Raw genomic sequence first — 16,795 nt, forward strand, 5'->3', positions numbered from 1 at the left:
GCCAACACACTTCTTGCGACCCTGTTGGCTATTTGCCATGAAACGCTTGATTGTTCGGTGATCACGCTTCAAAAGTGTGGAAATGACAAGACTGCTGCATCCCTCTGCAAGACATCTCACAATTTTGGTCTTTTCAGAGCCCGTCAAATCTCTCTTCTGATCCATTTTGCCAAAGGAAAGGAAGTTGCCTAATAATTAAGCACACCTTATATAGAGTTTTGATGTCATTAGTCAACACCCCTCCTCATTACAGAGATGCACATCACCAGATTTACTTAATTGGGAGTTGGCTCTCTAGCCTATGCAGCTTGGAGAAGGACAACATGTATAAAAAGTATCAAAGTGATCAAAATACGCATTTGCCTAATAATTCGGCACCCAGTTTCTATACATAGTCACAATGCAGCTAGGGGTGTGTTCACACAGTGTTTTTTTAAACGTTTTTTTCCCACATTATAAAACTCAGTGTTTTCAGGAAAAGCATTGCATGCATTTTTGATGTATGCCTCATACAAAATACATTTTTGAAGATTTTTTTTAATCTTCCATCATATACTCGGGCACTGGCTGTATATTGTTGTGGCCCTGGGACTTGCTTAGATCCGCTGGGTGGCATTGTCAACTACATTTGTAGTAAATGGGTGACCTGAAATCCCACATTTATCCTGTGACCAGTTAGGGACTGCTTTTTCATAAAGAAGGGGCTCGTGTTATTAATCCCAGACAATCCATTAATGGAGTTTCCAGTAGTATAATAATGATGATTTATCCTGGGGATGGGTTATCAATCTCAGATCGGTGGGCTCCGACACGCGGCACTGGCTCTACTCATCAGTTGTTTGCAATGCTCAGATGTAAATAGTGTGAAGATTGAACATCACCGCTCCATTCACTGTACTGTGGGTCCTGCAGATCAGCTAATATTCATGTAATAGGAGCTGATCTGACGCGCCCCCTGGGCCGTGTGTGTGTGGGGATACCCGGAACCGGACCTGTTGTGGATGCTGGGGGGTTGTAGTCCTTGCGTGGCGGGGACCCGGTCCCGTGGCTCAGGGTGGTCAACCCAAATGGCGGTCTATTTATAGGGTTTTGTGATTAAATGTCCGACTACGCCACCCGTGGATTGCGGTCAGAATGAACCGCCGCTGCAGGGCAGACCGCTGAGTCTGGTGTGTGGGTGCAGCAGAGGGTAGTATAACTCCCCATGGGAGGAGTATAGCCTCAGGGCAGCGAGTGCAGATGTTGGGTGTGATGGTGCGCGGGAGCAGCAGTAACGACACAGAGTCCTGTAATGCAGTCCAGGGTATTTACTCACAGTTCTTTATCCACGTTACTCCAGCTGGTCATAACGTCCCACGTCGCACTGTGCTCACCAGGTGAGGGGCTTGGCCTACTCCCAGATAACTTTGGAGCGTTTCACAGGACCCCCTTTGTGTGTCCTTTCTCTGGCCTTTCATACCCCGCCAGTGACCTCGCTTCTGTCCGGCTGCCCCGGGCCTTCTCCGGTAAACGTGTGTTCCGTTTCCCTGACCCTATGTAGTGCCTTCCTAGCGGGTGTAGCGAGGGGCTGCGCCACATAAAATGTCACAGCCTCCGGTTTCTAGCTGAGGGTAGTTCCCCGCCTCCACTAGTTTCGGGGATCGGTCTCCCCCTTTGGCCTGACCCCCCTACGCAGGTAGATTCGGGCGTGCGGTGGCGACTCGCCGGTCCACACCCCTGGGGTCCCTTCGTTCCTTGTTCCTGGAGACCCCTCCGCTCCTCTTCCTTCCTTCTCCTTCCTCCAGGCTCCGGCCGCTCTCTTAGGCCTGCATGCAGAGCAGAGTCCCATGCAGAGGCTCTTACTCTGTCACTTCTCCTCTCTGACTGAACACTGTTCCCAAGATGGCTCCCCTCTTTTATACCTCTCTATCCAGTGCACCCAGGAACTGCCTTCTCCCTCCTATGCACTACAGGGTCCCCCCTTCCTCAGTGTTCCCTCCCCCCACTCCAGCCAGGGACAGGGACTGTTGTGCTCCACTTGGAGCATATCGGTCGCCCTGCCCCCCGGAAATGTGGTATAATGCATGCAGGTGTCAGGATCCTGATCCACACTCCATCCTTACCTGGAAGTGAGATATTTCACAGATGCAATACCTCTGTAGCGGCCGAACCCTCGGGGCGCTACATTCCCCCCTGGTAAATCACAGCACGTCCGCGGGCTGGAACAGAGCAAAATACAATGGATATTAGGACATGCAAAAATTTTTTTTTTTTTTTTTTTTTTTACTTTTCACACCATAAAACTGCCAACTGTATACAACTTCCCTTTATGGGATACATTTTCTCTTTTCACCAACATATAAAGCATTCTTTTTAGTAGAAAACATATAAAACATAATCAGCAGCATATCAACGGCGAAGTCTCTTTTCAACAGGTCACAGTTCTTTCCGCGAACAGGTGTCCATTCTTCTTAAGGTGCTAATTTGGCAAAACTTTTGAACATGAGAGACCCGTTCACAAACCCTCAACGTAGGCCCTGGGCGTGGCTGCAGGGCATAGGTGATCCGGCCGTTGGACCACGTCTTTAGCCACGCCAAACGGGTTTTTGTTCTGAGGTCTGTTGTTGCAACGTTTATAAAACCAATAGAGGGCACTTTAGGAAGTGCAACTATTTACATGGATTGGCTGCTCCCAGTCCTCAGCCGGATAGTTCACAGAGGGTTGGCTGCTCCCAGTCCTCATCCGGATATTACTGACCCGTTTCCGGGTAACTTTTAACAAAACAACAGGTAACAGTCCCCAGCCGGGATGAACTTTTATCAAACTTTTTTTTTTTGTGCAGTCAGGCTGTCGCTCATTAGTAGCGATGTCCCCCTTGTGGACGCTCCTCCTCCTTGCCGTACTCTTCAGACCCGTCCGGGTCCTCTGGGTAGTAGGGTTCAGGGTAGTGTTCTTCCTCTACCCGCCGGACATTGAGGGCGTACCACCCCCGCAGGCCTCGATGTCGGGTGTATGTTACCCGATCTCCCGGGAACAGATCCCGTCCCCGGTGACCCTCGGGCAGGTGGCTCTCCACGTCCCTCTGGTTAACAAACACGTCAGTGTCTGTGGTGGGGTCCCGGATGAACCCCCACCCCTTCTCCTGATGGAATTTAACCACGGTCCCGGTAATTTTGGGACCGCGTGCAGCTTGGGGGTTTCGGCAGGTCCGCATCTTCTCCTCCGCGCTCTTGGCCTGCAGCTGCTCCCTCTTCTGGCGCCGCGTCTGCTCCTCCTTCTCCAGCTGCGCCACCTCCCGGCGACAGAATTCTCGCCTGCGGGCTTCGGCTGCCCGCGTCTCCTGCGAGAACCCCATCAGGTCCTCCCCGGTCTGGTCCCACTCTATCTGGACCTCTTCCTCAGGGAGCTGGGGGATGGTGACTGGCTGTGGAGCGGGCAGGAGCGGAGCAAGCGGGGCTTCGGCCCCTGCGGACAGGTCCCTCCGGTGGCAGGGGTGAACCCATCCGCGTGGCAGGAGGACCGGCTCTCCATCGGGCCCGGCGAGCTGACTGTATAAGTCGGTCCCTAGGGGTGGTAGTGTTGGGACCGGGGGCGCTCGCTGTTGGAAGGCTCCTGGGGAGGTCAGGCCTTGCGACTGGGCCTGGAGCGGGCCGCTTCTGGCCGCACCCTGGATCACGGGGCACGGCGTGGAACGTGGTCCGGCGGCTGCGCTTGGGGCTTCGGGCCTAGGTGCAGGTGGCGGGAGCGGAGGGGGTGCAGCGACTCCCGGGACGTCTGACTCCGCGACGGGGTCCAGAGGCAGGCCTGTAGCATCAGGGCTGGTGGCAGGGGTGTCCCCCTTACCTGCTTCCAGGGCTGCGCGGCTCTCGGCTTCCGGCCTCCACTCTTCATCCTCAGGAGCTGGCTCGCTGGCCGGTGCTGGCGGCGTCACTTGCTGCTGGGTCGCGACCCGCTGGGCCATCTCCTCTCTCCATCCCGCTATGGGCTCCCGCTGCGCCTGGACCATCCTCCGGTCCAGATCCTCCAGCGCAGTCCGAAGGAACTCCGGGTCTTCTCCAGGGAGCTGAGCCATCAGCTCCGTGAGGCTGTATGGGACCGCCTCGGCCTGCAGCAGGCCACCCATCAGGGTGCTGGATTTGGTGCTGCTCGCCATCTCCGGGTGTGGTCTGCCGAGACTGATCCAAACCACACCCTGCCCCCCCGGTTTTCTTCTCATTCCGCCCCTGTTGGGGGTGGTCCTGGGGCATCCAGCTGACAATCACTCTCAGGGGCAGCCCCCCCACGTTGATGGACATCTCTACAGCCGCACTCAAGGCTGCTGGGGGTGGGCTCCTTCTTTGGTGCCATTCTGGGACCTGGCCCACGATGGGAGGTGGCTTCTTGTTGTCTTTTGGCGCGCACATAATGGCGTCCGTTCTGCTGGGGCAGGCGCCATGTTCAATACAGTGAAACAGTCTCTTTTCAGGCATGCAGTACCCGGTGGTTGCGGGCACGAAATCCTGCCGACTACGCCAAAAGCTGACGCGCCCCCTGGGCCGTGTGTGTATGGGGATACCCGGAACCGGACCTGTTGTGGATGCTGGGGGGTTGTAGTCCCGTGGCACAGGGTGATCAACCCAAATGGCGGTCTATTTATAGGGTTTTGTGATTAAATGTCCGACTACACCACCCGGATGACGGTCAGAATGAACCGCCGCTGCAGGGCAGACCGCTGAGGCTGGTGTTGTGAGTGCAGCAGGAAATAGTATAACTCCCCACGGGAGGAGTATAGCCTCGGGGCAGCAAGTGGAGATGTTGGGGGTGAGGGTGCGCGGGAGCAGCAGTAACGACACAGAGTCCTGTAATGCAGTCCAGGGTATTTACTCACAGTTCTTTATCTACGTTACTACAGCTGGTCATAACGTCCCACGTCGCACTGTGCTCACCAGGTGAGGGGCTCGGCCTATCCCCAGATAACTTTGGAGCGTTTCACAGGACCCCCTTTGTGTGTCCTTTCTCTGGCCTGTCATACCCCGCCAGTGACCTCGCTTCTGTCCGGCTGCCTCGGGCCTTCTCTTGGTAAACTTGGCGCCAGTTTCCCTGACCCTATATGGTGCCTTCCTAGCGGATGTAGCGAGGGGCTGCGCCCATGAAATGTCACAGCCTCGGGTTTCTAGCTGAGGGTAGTTCCCCGCCTCCACTAGTTTCGGGGATCGGTCTCCCCCTTTTGCCTTACCCTTCTACGCAGGTAGATTCAGGCGTGCGGTGGCGACTCGCCGGTCCGCACCCCTGGGGTCCCTTCGTTCCTTGTTCCTGGAGCCTCCTCTGCTCCTCTTCCTTCCTTCTCCTTCCTTCTGCTTCCTCCAGGCTCCGGCCTCTCTATTAGGCCTGCCTGCGGAGCAGAGCCCATGCAGAAGCTCTGCTCCCTGTCTTCTCCTCTCACTCAGAGCTGACTGAACTCACTCTGTACTAAGATGGTGCCCACTTTTTATACCTCCCTCTAGGTGCACCCAGGAACTGCCCTCTCCCTCCTATGCACTACAGGGTTCCCCCTTCCTCGATGTTCCCTCCCCCCACTCCAGCCAGGGACAGGGACTGTTGTGCTCTACTTGAAGCACATCGGTCGCCCTGCCCCCCCCGGAAATGTGGTGTAATGCATGCAGGTGTCAGGGTCCTGATCCACACTCCATCCTTACCTGAGGGTGAGATATCACACCTCTGGGTGAGGTGCAATACCTCTGTAGCAACCGAGCCCTCGGGGTGCTACAGGGTCATTATTGTAAATGTTGTCTAAAAAGGGGGGCATCATACCATGGGAGCAAAAGGGGAACATTATGATAAATGGTGGCCAAAGAAGGGGACTTTATTCTAAATGAGGACCAAAGAGAGAGACATTGTGCTACAGGGGGCCAAAGAGAGTTATTTATAATAATATTCATTTAATTTCTATATTTAGTAGAGACATGTACAAACTGAATAAGACAATACAGATTATCACATAATTCATGACATCCTAAGAGGAGTGAAGGCCCTGCTAACAAGCTTACAGTCTATGAAGATATAGGAGTGACACAAAAGATAAAAAGGTGCTTGTCATGTATGGTCCGGCCATGATTATGATAAACAGGGGAATTCAAATACCTTTACATGAACCAGTCATCAGCCAGAATCTGTGCAAGTACAGATACAAGGAGCTATAGAGTGCATGGAGGCTGTGGATACAGATGATAGAAGGGACCAGATTCTGGAGAAAATTAAGGAAGGGAGAACAGGGCATAGTTAGATTAACCATATTCTGTGGGATAGTGCATTCCAGAGAACTGCTGCAGCACAAGAGAAGTCCTGAAGATGGGGGTAGAAGGTTTTGATTACAGAGGATGCTAGTCTTAGGTAGATAGTTGATTTTACATTTCTGGATTCTGTAGATTTGTGATTTGTATTAAACAAAAAAAAAAAACAATCCGAGGTGTCAGTATTCTTTAATGAGGACATAGCCCTCATGGTTTGTAATTCCATTGTGTGATGATTAAATAAATGTTGTGATTAAGGTGCAGTTACTGCAGTATATCACAGATCAATTAATCCACAGTCACACTAGCTATGTATACGGATGTCCCCCAGGCCGATACCCCAGCAGTTGTTTCGGGATGCCTTGCCTTCTGCTGCTTTAGAAGATGCAGGTCATCCTTGTACATTTATCTGTATAGAAATAAATGGTTCGAGGCATGGTCATTAATTTTCCACAAAGCACTCTGCTGCTATGCAAGCCAAATAATTTGTCCCTTTTTCCTTTCTGTTAAATTTGGGAATTATACAATAGATAACAGTCACATATTATCCTGTATATGATATCTGACTTCTGTAATCACTGTATACCATATACCAGTCATATATTATCCTGTATACTGCAGTTGCTATACTATGTGTATAGACATCAGATGATATATAGACTCCTTCATCATATCCTATGAGCTTTATTTATTGTTGTGGAGTTCAATTGTTTCCCATGGTATTTAATGGGTATTTTTAGAAATTACTTTTGCTATGTTTTTATATTTTTTTTAATAAAGGCATTTTTGTATTGATTCAGTTGTACATTGTTATTGTGGCTACTAGAATGGGAGTATTAGTAGAATATTTTGCAATTATTGGGCTTTTGTTTTGCAGTATATGACAACGCACCCCCTGAGGAAGCGATAGGTGAAACACACATCAAGCTGTGGGTGGCTGCCCGATCTCCATCATTTCCACTTGATCACATTTGATTGATCTTTCTCATTGTGTACCTAGTGGGCACTTATGATTTTGGTTACTTAGTCCCACTTTGGTTTATGCCCACTATGGATAAAATGTACATTACTTCTGGTTTGCTATAACTGGGCTGCCATCCTCCTCCTCCTCCTAATCTTTGTGCAGTATCACTTCTAATTGTATATCTATATATTTTTATGCTCTAATAAAGATTGTTATTTTCCATGGATTTTGTATCGTTCACCTTATCTGCATTGTTATACATAGTGGGGAAATCTGTCTGTCTTAGAGGATATATATAGTAGACATTATCCATTACGGAGTGTATAGGATTGTAGTGTTATAGGATTGTATTTTGCAGTGTATAGTAATATAGGAATGAGGCTTCAGATTCAGGATTGGTTATTACTTTCTATGGACGTCGCTGTATTGTACAGATCTGTAATACTATAGTGTGCAGGGGCCCTGATGCTTTTTAGTCTAATATAAATATTTGTTAAAGTAATCAAATTATACAGATCATTACATTGCTGGAGCTACACAATACATCTCCGTATATTCAGAAGAAAACAGAAGAAACTTACAAAAGTCACCAACAATATAAATAATATAAATTACTACGTAAATAAAATAATCTATGACGATGTGTAATGTGAAGTGTAACCACCAGATCTGATGATACTATGTAACCATTAGTGTCATTTACATTAGAATGTGATAACATTGTGTTTGTACAAGGGGGCGGAGCTAGTACCATTCCCTAACCCCTCCCCCAAATGTAGTGTCCCAGTCCTATATAAAGAGGCCTCTTCCATCTGCTCCTCACTTCTTACCTGTAGTCATACAGAAGAGAGGACCACCATGCAGGCCACTTACCTTCTCCTCCTCTGCTGCGTGACCCCCATATTTTCCGCACCTCGTAAGTAGTGTTGAGCGATACCTTCCGATATCAGGAAATATGGGATCGGATTGGATCGGGCCGATACCCAAAAAGTATCGGATATCGCCAATTCCGATACCGGAAACCAATGCAAGTCAATGGGACACAAATATCGGAATGAAAATAAACCCTTTCTTTCCTTGTAGGTTAATTCTACATGAAGGAAAACAACTAACAATAATGTAAAATGTATTGGGGGAGGTGGTTGCCCAATCGATGGGAACAGTGCTCACAGTGAAACGTGAAAAGCCGGCAATTCAGCAGCGGCATACACCGGTACCCGACAATTTAGAACAGAAAGAATAGAGCTTCACACATAGATTAGATACAAAGAAACATGTCAGTCACATATATAAGAAGTACAGTGACAGTGTTGCTTACTGTAATTGTCATTTAGTGTAAAGGATTTATTTAAAAAAATATTAGTGTTTTCATGCACCGTCTCTTTAAAAAAGCCGGCCGGCAATTCAGCAGCGGTACCCGACAATTTACAACAGAAAGAATAGAGCTTCACACATAGATTAGATAGATAGAAACATGTCAGTCACATATATATGAAGTACAGTGACAGTGTTGCTTACTGTACTTGTCATTTAGTGTAAAGGATTTATTTAAAAAAATATTAGTGTTTTCATGCACCGTCTCTTTGAAAAAGCCGGCCGGCAATTCAGCAGCGGTACCCGACAATTTACAACAGAAAGAATAGAGCATCACACATACATTAGATACATAGAAACATGTCAGTCACATATATAATAAGTACAGTGATAGTGTTGGTTACTGTACTTGTCATTTAGTGTTAAAATAAAGGATTTATTAAAAAAAAAATTGGCGTGGGGTTCCCCGTAATTTTAGTCTCTAGCGGAGGTTAAGCAGACGGCTGGGGCAGATGTTTGAAGCCTGGGAAGAGGGTAATACCCAAGGAGCTTCCCAGGCTACTAATATCAGCCCCCAGCTGAATACCTAGCCTTTACTAGCTATTAAAATGGGGGACCCACCCAAAAAAAATGACGTGGGGTCCCCCCTATTTTAATAACTAGCAAAGGCTAGGCAGAAAGCTGGGAGCTGATATTAATAGCCCAGGAAGGGTGCCATGAATATTGGCCCCCTCCCAGGCTGAAAAACACCAGCCGTCAGCCACCCCAGAAATGGCGCATCCATAGGATGTGCCAATTCTGGCACTTAGCCTCGCTCTTCCCACTGCCCTGTAGCGGTGGCAGTGGGGTAATAGGGCTGGGGTTGATGTCAGCTTATAATGCCAGCTGACATCAAGCCCAGGTTAGTAATGGAGAGGCGTCTATAAGACACCCCCATTACTAACCCCATAGTGAAAGTTAAAAAAGCACAAACACCCAGAATAAAGTCCTTTAATTGAAATAAACACACAATTCTTTATTGTTCTAAATTAAACCATACTTACCGTCACGCCCATTCCAGCTGAAGCCAACGATCTCCTGCAATAAAAGAAAAATAATAAACCAACATCATCCTTACCTTTCGATGGTTCCCAGGACATCTCTAGCTCTGCTACATCGAGATGACAGGCTGGATCGCAGCCGAAAGCTGCCATCTAGCCTGTCATCCCGCAGACACTGAGAAGCGCAGGCATGCTTGCGCTCCTCAGTGTCTGACTGTGACGGCATCCAGATGAGCCGACAATGAACTCAGCTCACCTCATGCACGTCACTGACAGCGTGGGAGAATTCTCCTGCGCATGCGGTGAGCGTGAGAGACTCGGCTCATCTGGATGCCGTCACATCCTGACACTGAGGAGCGCAAGCATGCCTGCGCTTCTCAGTGTCTGCGGGATGACAGGCTGGATGGCAGCTTTCTGCTGCGATCCAGCCTGTCATCTCGATGTAGCAGAGCTGGAGCTGTCCTGGGAACCATCGAAAGGTAAGGATGATGTTGGTTTATTATTTTTCTTTTATTGCAGGAGATCGTTGGCTTCAGCTGGAATGGGCGTGATGGTAAGTATGGTTTAATTTAGAACAATAAAGAATTGTATGTTTATTTCAATTAAAGGACTTTATTCTGGGTGTTGTGTTTTTTTTAAATACTTTAATAGAAATTCATGGCGGTCATGTCTAATATTGGCGTGACCCCATGAATTTCGGGCTTAGGGCCAGCGGATAATACAAAGCTGGCCCTAACCCCTTTATTACCCAGTGAGCCACCGCACCAGGGCCCTGGATGAGCTGGATACAGTGCCAGAAGATGGCGCTTCTGTGAACGCAACATTTTCTGGGGTGGCTGCGGACTGCAGTTCGCAGCAGGGGGGGCCCACAAAGCTTGGGCCACCCTGCGCTGTGGATTCCAGCCCCCAGCTGCTTAGTTGTACCTGGCTGGACACAAAAATAGGGCGAAGCCCCACGTATTTTTTTTTTTAACTTATTTCATGAAATTCATGAAATAATAATAAAAAAAGGGCTTCCCTATATTGTTGTGTCCGGCCAGGTACAAATAGGCAGCTGGGAGTTGGGGGCAGCCCGTTCCTGGATGCTGTACCTGGCTGGCATACAAAAATATGGCAAAGCCCACGTCAAAATTTTTGGGAAAAATTAATTAAAAAATAAATAATAATTTAGGGACTGCATTTTTATTAACCCCTCAAGTGTCATTTAGTGTTAAAATAAAGGATTTATTAAAAAAAAATTGGCATAGGATCCCCCATAATTTTAGTCTCTAGCGGAGGTTAAGAAGACAGCTGGGGCAGATGTTTGAAGCCTGGGAAGGGGTAATACCCACGGAGCTTCCCAGGCTGCTAATATCAGCCCCCAGCTGAATACCTAGCCATTACTAGCTATTAAAATGGGAGACCCCCCCCAAAAAAATGACGTGGGGTCCCCCCTATTTTAATAGCTAGCAAAGGCTAGGCAGACAACTGGGGGCTGATGTTAATAGCCCAGAAAGGGTGCCATGAATATTGGCCCCCTCCCAGGCTAGAAACACCAGCCGTCAGCCGCCCCAGAAATGGCGCATCCATAGGATACGCCAATTCTGGCACTTAGCCTCGCTCTTCCACGCTGCCCTGGTGCGGTGGCAGGGGGTAATAGTGGTGGGGTTCATGTCAGCGCCAGCTGCCATGAAGCCCAGGTTTGTAATGATGGGCGTCTATAAGACAGCGGGAGCCACTGACTGAGGTCACCGGAGTGCATTCAGTCTGCGCAGCTCCGGAGACCTCCTTTACGGCACTGCTGTACCGTGGGAATTTCTCACGGTACAGCAGGGCCGTAAAGGAGCTGACCGGAGCAGCGCTGCCTGAACTCCGGCGAACCTGCTTATGCAATGACGGGGCTGCTTTACGGCCCCGTCATTCTAGCGGCGGCAGAGGTTCAGAGCGGTCACATTCTATGTGGCTGCTCTAAACTGGAGATCTTCGTGGGACACTTGTAGAACGAGCAAAAAAGCTTGTAAAAGAACTTCAACATGACGTTTCAATGATGGAGCGAGACTGCCATCTACTGGCCAGAGACAGTAAAGCGGAACCAAAATATACAAAGGAAGTTGCAGGGAGGGCAGATTCAGAGGCTGGACCCGATCAGGTGACTTCCAGGAAGGAGTTCAGAGAGATAAGAGGCCAGCGCGCCAAAACCTGAGGGGTCTTTGGCGCCAAGCAGCAGAGAGGAGCAGACGTGCTCCCTGCGTCCTGAGAAACCCCGCATGACAGGCCAAATCCAGAGGCCTGAGAGGTGCTCCAGCCGGGCACCGGTAAAAGAGCTCCGGATCCCTCACAGTTGTGACTCGAGTGCTGTGCCTGCTGAGGATACTAGGAACCTGATCGCTGTGCTGAGTGAGTTCGTGGAACCCGACGTCGGCCGCCGACAGACGAGGCCTGGACCCCCCTATCCAAGGCTCGAGAGACTGCCCCCAACAGCCAAGCAGAGAGGAGCTGCATACATGAGTAAGGCCGTCACTTCCACTGCTCACCCACGGTACCGGGGACAATTGGGTTTAAGTACTCAGGTTGGGAGGTGGACGGTTGGGGCTAAAGTAGCACAACGTGATTTAATTGAATTCATCCGGAAAGAGACTCACGGCCTAGCGGGAATAACATCAATGTCTTCAATTAATTAAACACTCAAATGCACAATGTTCCATTATATGTATCTATTGTCTGACTTCTTACTGCTTCTTATTATATGTAATATTTGTATGGTAATATCTTATGCTCTATTGTTGGAATCCTGTAAGAATATAAATCCAAAATCAATGTGTTCATTTAATTCCACTATTAATTACAGAGTCTTCTATGCGGAATCCCTGGGTAGACCTTACTTTGGGCACAGCTTAGGCGGCATTATGTGTCTTTATGTGTGATAGCATTCTTGGACTCACCAAGCAGTTAGATATTTCTATCTGTTGATGAATCTTGCTACAAGAACGGCTTCTGCGATTGTCGCCCTCCACATAATGTAGATAGTTTACATTGTGTAACTTATTTTCCAATAATTCTATTGTTAGAATGTTGTAGTCATTACCACAGGTCTATAGTAATAGTATATATTATAATATTTAGAGTATTCTAAACTTAAGTACTGTATATATTATAGTATAGTACTAAGAACAAATGTAATAATTTAACAAGTAATAACAAATTTATAATGTGATATATATTAACTTGATGTTCATGTGCACACTAACTATAGGTAGCATAAGGAACAGAATGGCTGGCTTATTGCCTTTCTACCATGGTACCACATACACCAATGTGATAAATTTGCTGCAATTAGGCTATGTGCCCACGATGCAGAAATGCTCTGGATTTTTCCTGAGCGTTTCTGAATCTCCCTGGCAGAAAAAACGCATGCGGATTGTACATGCGGATTGTACATGCGTATTGTACATGCGGATTGTACATGCGGATTGTACATGTGGATTGTACATGCGAATTGTACATGCGTTTTTCCTGCCAGGGACATGCGGGTGTCAAGCGCTTTCCAAGCGATTTTAGCATCACTTGGAAAGTGCTTGACAACTTGGTCACACTATATAAATCCATGCAACCGGTATGAATTTATATAGTGTGACCGTAAAGAATGGTAAAAAATAAATATTATACTTACCTCCTGATTGGCCCCCGGTCTCCTTATCTGATCCTTCCTGGCTTGCCGGTGTCTAAAAGGACCTGCGGTGAAGTCATTTAGTCATGTGATGGGTCACGCGACCGCCGACATCAGCGGTCGCGTGACCCGTCACATGACCAAGCTTGGCATGTCTCACACTGCCGAGAACTATGATCAATCACTCAGTTTTCATCGTTTGCTTTGGTCTGCCTGCGTAAACTGCCACTGAAACAACCATTGATCCTTAGTTTATTGATCAGCGTTCATATAGTGCCACTGGCCAGTTCATGTAAACGGACTTTTAGATTGCAGAAAAGCTACAATTGGCCCTGTGTGGGGCTTCTGTGTGTCAGACCCCAATCACTCTTACATTGATAACCTATTCTAAGGGCTTGAGCAGACAACCGTATTATCAGTCCTAGTGTGATCCAACAAAACATAGGATCGCACTTAGATCATTATTATTGTATAGGGCAGTGCAAATGTCGGATTTGTTTCTCAGACAGAGCTGGTCCGAGGAAAACAATTGCAGCATGTCCTAGTTTGATCCAAAATTCGGAGCGCACTTGGCAATGCAAGTCTATGAGTCGAAGGAAAATATTGGTCTGCACTCAGATTACATTTGAGTGCAGTCCGATTTTCATGGACTGACATAATGGAGAAGATGGAGAAATTTTGTTCTCCATCTTCTCATCCAACAGAATCGGAACACACTATGATCATGCTCTGATAAAACTCTAATTAGAGTTTTATCAGAGTGTGATTTGTCTAATCGACCCAATTCTCTTGGATGAGACATATATGCTTGTTTGACCCTAGCCTTAGGAAAGGTTATCTTTTTTACTACAGTGTAATACATTTAGGGATACAATGGTTATGTTATATAAATTGTTTCATTATTATTATTATTATTTCATAAGTCATCTGTTGATGGAGGAAATAATCATCCTTTGTTCACATCACTTGTCTGTGCCTTTACTACTCTATACTTTCTATACTGTACCCACAGTTCAGATTGCCATTGCATTATGATAGACATATTCATAAATTTCAATACATCACATAATATAAACAAATTTGGTTCTTCTCACAACTATACCTAAGTGTGCAATACATGTCTGCATTTCTGCTCATTTTGCAATGATTTTGCAATATTCCCCATCCTGGCCGCTTTCTTTAATATTGTCCCCCATCTTGACCACCATCCTGTAATAATGTCCCTCTGTGGCGCTCTGCTGAGCACTGGTGCTGTGACGCTCGCAAGCCCTGCCCTGGGAATATGGGGTACTCGGAGCCGGGTCAGATATTGAGAAAGGGGGATGCAGTCGTGGCCTTGACCCGTTCCGTGCCCAGGGCCGTCACATTAAAAATGATGTTAGGGCTTTCCGGGTTGAGTGGTAATTGTCGACTACGCCACCTGTGGTGTCTGGTGATGCGCCACCAGCGCCGCTAACAGTCCGCTGAGGCCCGATGTCATGGCGGCTAAAGTTCTCGCTGCTCCCCACAGGCGGAGCGTGGCCTCAGGGCAGGCAAGGTGGGATGAAGGGAGGTAGTAGTGTGGGAGTGCGGGCACCGTGTCGTGTGGTATGGTGCGTAATGAACAGTCCAGAGGCCATAGGGATGAATTTCCAGGCTTTACTCACAGTTCTCATAAGCAGCGCAAGGCTTCTCCCTGCTCCTCGCGGAGTCCTGCGGCCACCAGGGACGGGGGTCCGTCTACCTCCGAAGAAGTCCAATGTGAGGTAGCATCCCTACACCAGAGTGTTCCTGCACTACGGACTTTCCCCTTTCCCGTCTGTGTGTGTGTAGATAGGCCAGGTCTCCCTCTGAGCTCCTCTCAGGTGTATGGCTCGGGTGGCAATTCCTCTCCATCCCAAGCCCGGCGGGATCCTCAAGGCTTAACCGGGCTTTCCTATCCTGGACATAGAGTACGAGGTCGGGTGTTGGGGGCCGGTACCCCTCTTGCAGCCGGAATCCCTCTGAATAGATCAGGTAGGCGAGGACAGGTGGCGTACTCCGCTCCGTCTGCATCCTTCCCGGGACCCATTTGCTAGGGAGCCACACTCTAAAGCTCCTGGGCCTTCTTGATCCTAGTCCTTGGCCGGGTTGAGACATTCCTCGTCTGCAACCTACCTCTCGTCCCATAGATCGGGGTACGAGGGCTGTGTCCCATGCCGGTGCAGGCCCACACAGGATCTGCGCTCCCGGAGGGAAGTCACATTAACACACTGTAGTTTGACAGGACAGTACGACCACTTGACAGGACAGGTCCACACAGAAACAAAAGGACCAGCAAGAGACCACACAGGTCTGAAGGACTGGACTCTGCACTAGGCAGACCGGGACAGAAGGACCAAGATCAAAGATGGCATTCTATTAAATATGAAATTGGAAGTGTCACAAACTAACTGTTCCTCCACCCACACCCACTAACTGGTTCCTACCACTTTGTGTTCCCCAGTATTCCCTGCAACCAGGGGAGCAGCACTAGTGCATAATAGCTCCCTCTGGTGGAAATGTGGTGTTGGATGCAAAAAGCTAGGTAACTACCATCGCACTGGACTTACCTCAGAGGAGGAACACCACACTCCATTAAAGAAGTGCAGCATTCCTGTGGCGGCCGAACCCTCAGGGGCGCCACATTCCCCCCTGGTAAAACACAGCACGTTCGCGGGCTGCAAAGGAATAGTGTAGCGCCCCGAGGGTTCGGCCGCTACAGGGGTATTGCACCTCTGCCAGAGGTGTGGTATTCCACTCCCAGGTAAGGATGGAGTATGGACCAGGGCTCAGTTAGCTGCATACAGCACACACACCCCATTTCCGAGGGACAGCTCAACGGTGCTCCCACTAGACAGAAGTGCAGGCTCGACCGACTATGTCCCTGACTGGAGTGGGGAGGGGGGGTGGAACACCCAGTGCTGTAGGGGCAGATAGGGGTTGGTTCCTGAGCGTAGGAAGGAGCCCATTGGTTGCTGGTCACCTGGGCTCATGGTCAGAGGGAGGTATAAAAGGTGGGCACCATCTTAGCTCTGGAAGAGAAGTGAAGTTCAGTCTGTGCAGAGAGAGGAGAAGACAGGGAGCAGAGGCTCTGTAGGAGCTCTGCTCAGAGGCAGGCCTAGAGAAAAGTCCGGAGCCTGAGAGGAGAAGGAGAAGTGGGCGTGGAGAAGAGGCCAAGGGAAGGAGGAGAAGACAGATCAGAAAAGGAGAAGAAGAGACAGAGGAACAGAAGGGCTCAGGAACAAGAAGGTGGAAGGGACCCTAAGAACCCACGAGAATCCAGGGTGCAGAGTCAGGCAGATTAAGGGTACCGGATCCCAAGTTGGTGGAGGAGAAAAAACCCTCAGCCAAAGACCGGAGGCTGTGACCATTTATTGGTGCAGCACCTCATCAAACCTGCTAGGAAGACACCATATAGGACAGCGGAGAACGGGGCCCACGTTTACCCGCACAAGTCCGCGGCAGCTGGACAAAAGTGGGTCACTGGTAAGGCAGGCCAGAGAAAGGATTAAAGGGGGTCCTGTGCCATGCTCCTGAACTGCCTGGGGGTTGACCGAGCCCCTCACCTGGTGGACACTGCAC

The sequence above is a fragment of the Phyllobates terribilis genome, unplaced genomic scaffold (genome assembly GCF_046119375.1).
Source record: "Phyllobates terribilis strain yellow unplaced genomic scaffold, ASM4611937v1 Scaffold_13__5_contigs__length_258822181, whole genome shotgun sequence".
Classification (NCBI taxonomy): domain Eukaryota; kingdom Metazoa; phylum Chordata; class Amphibia; order Anura; family Dendrobatidae; genus Phyllobates; species Phyllobates terribilis.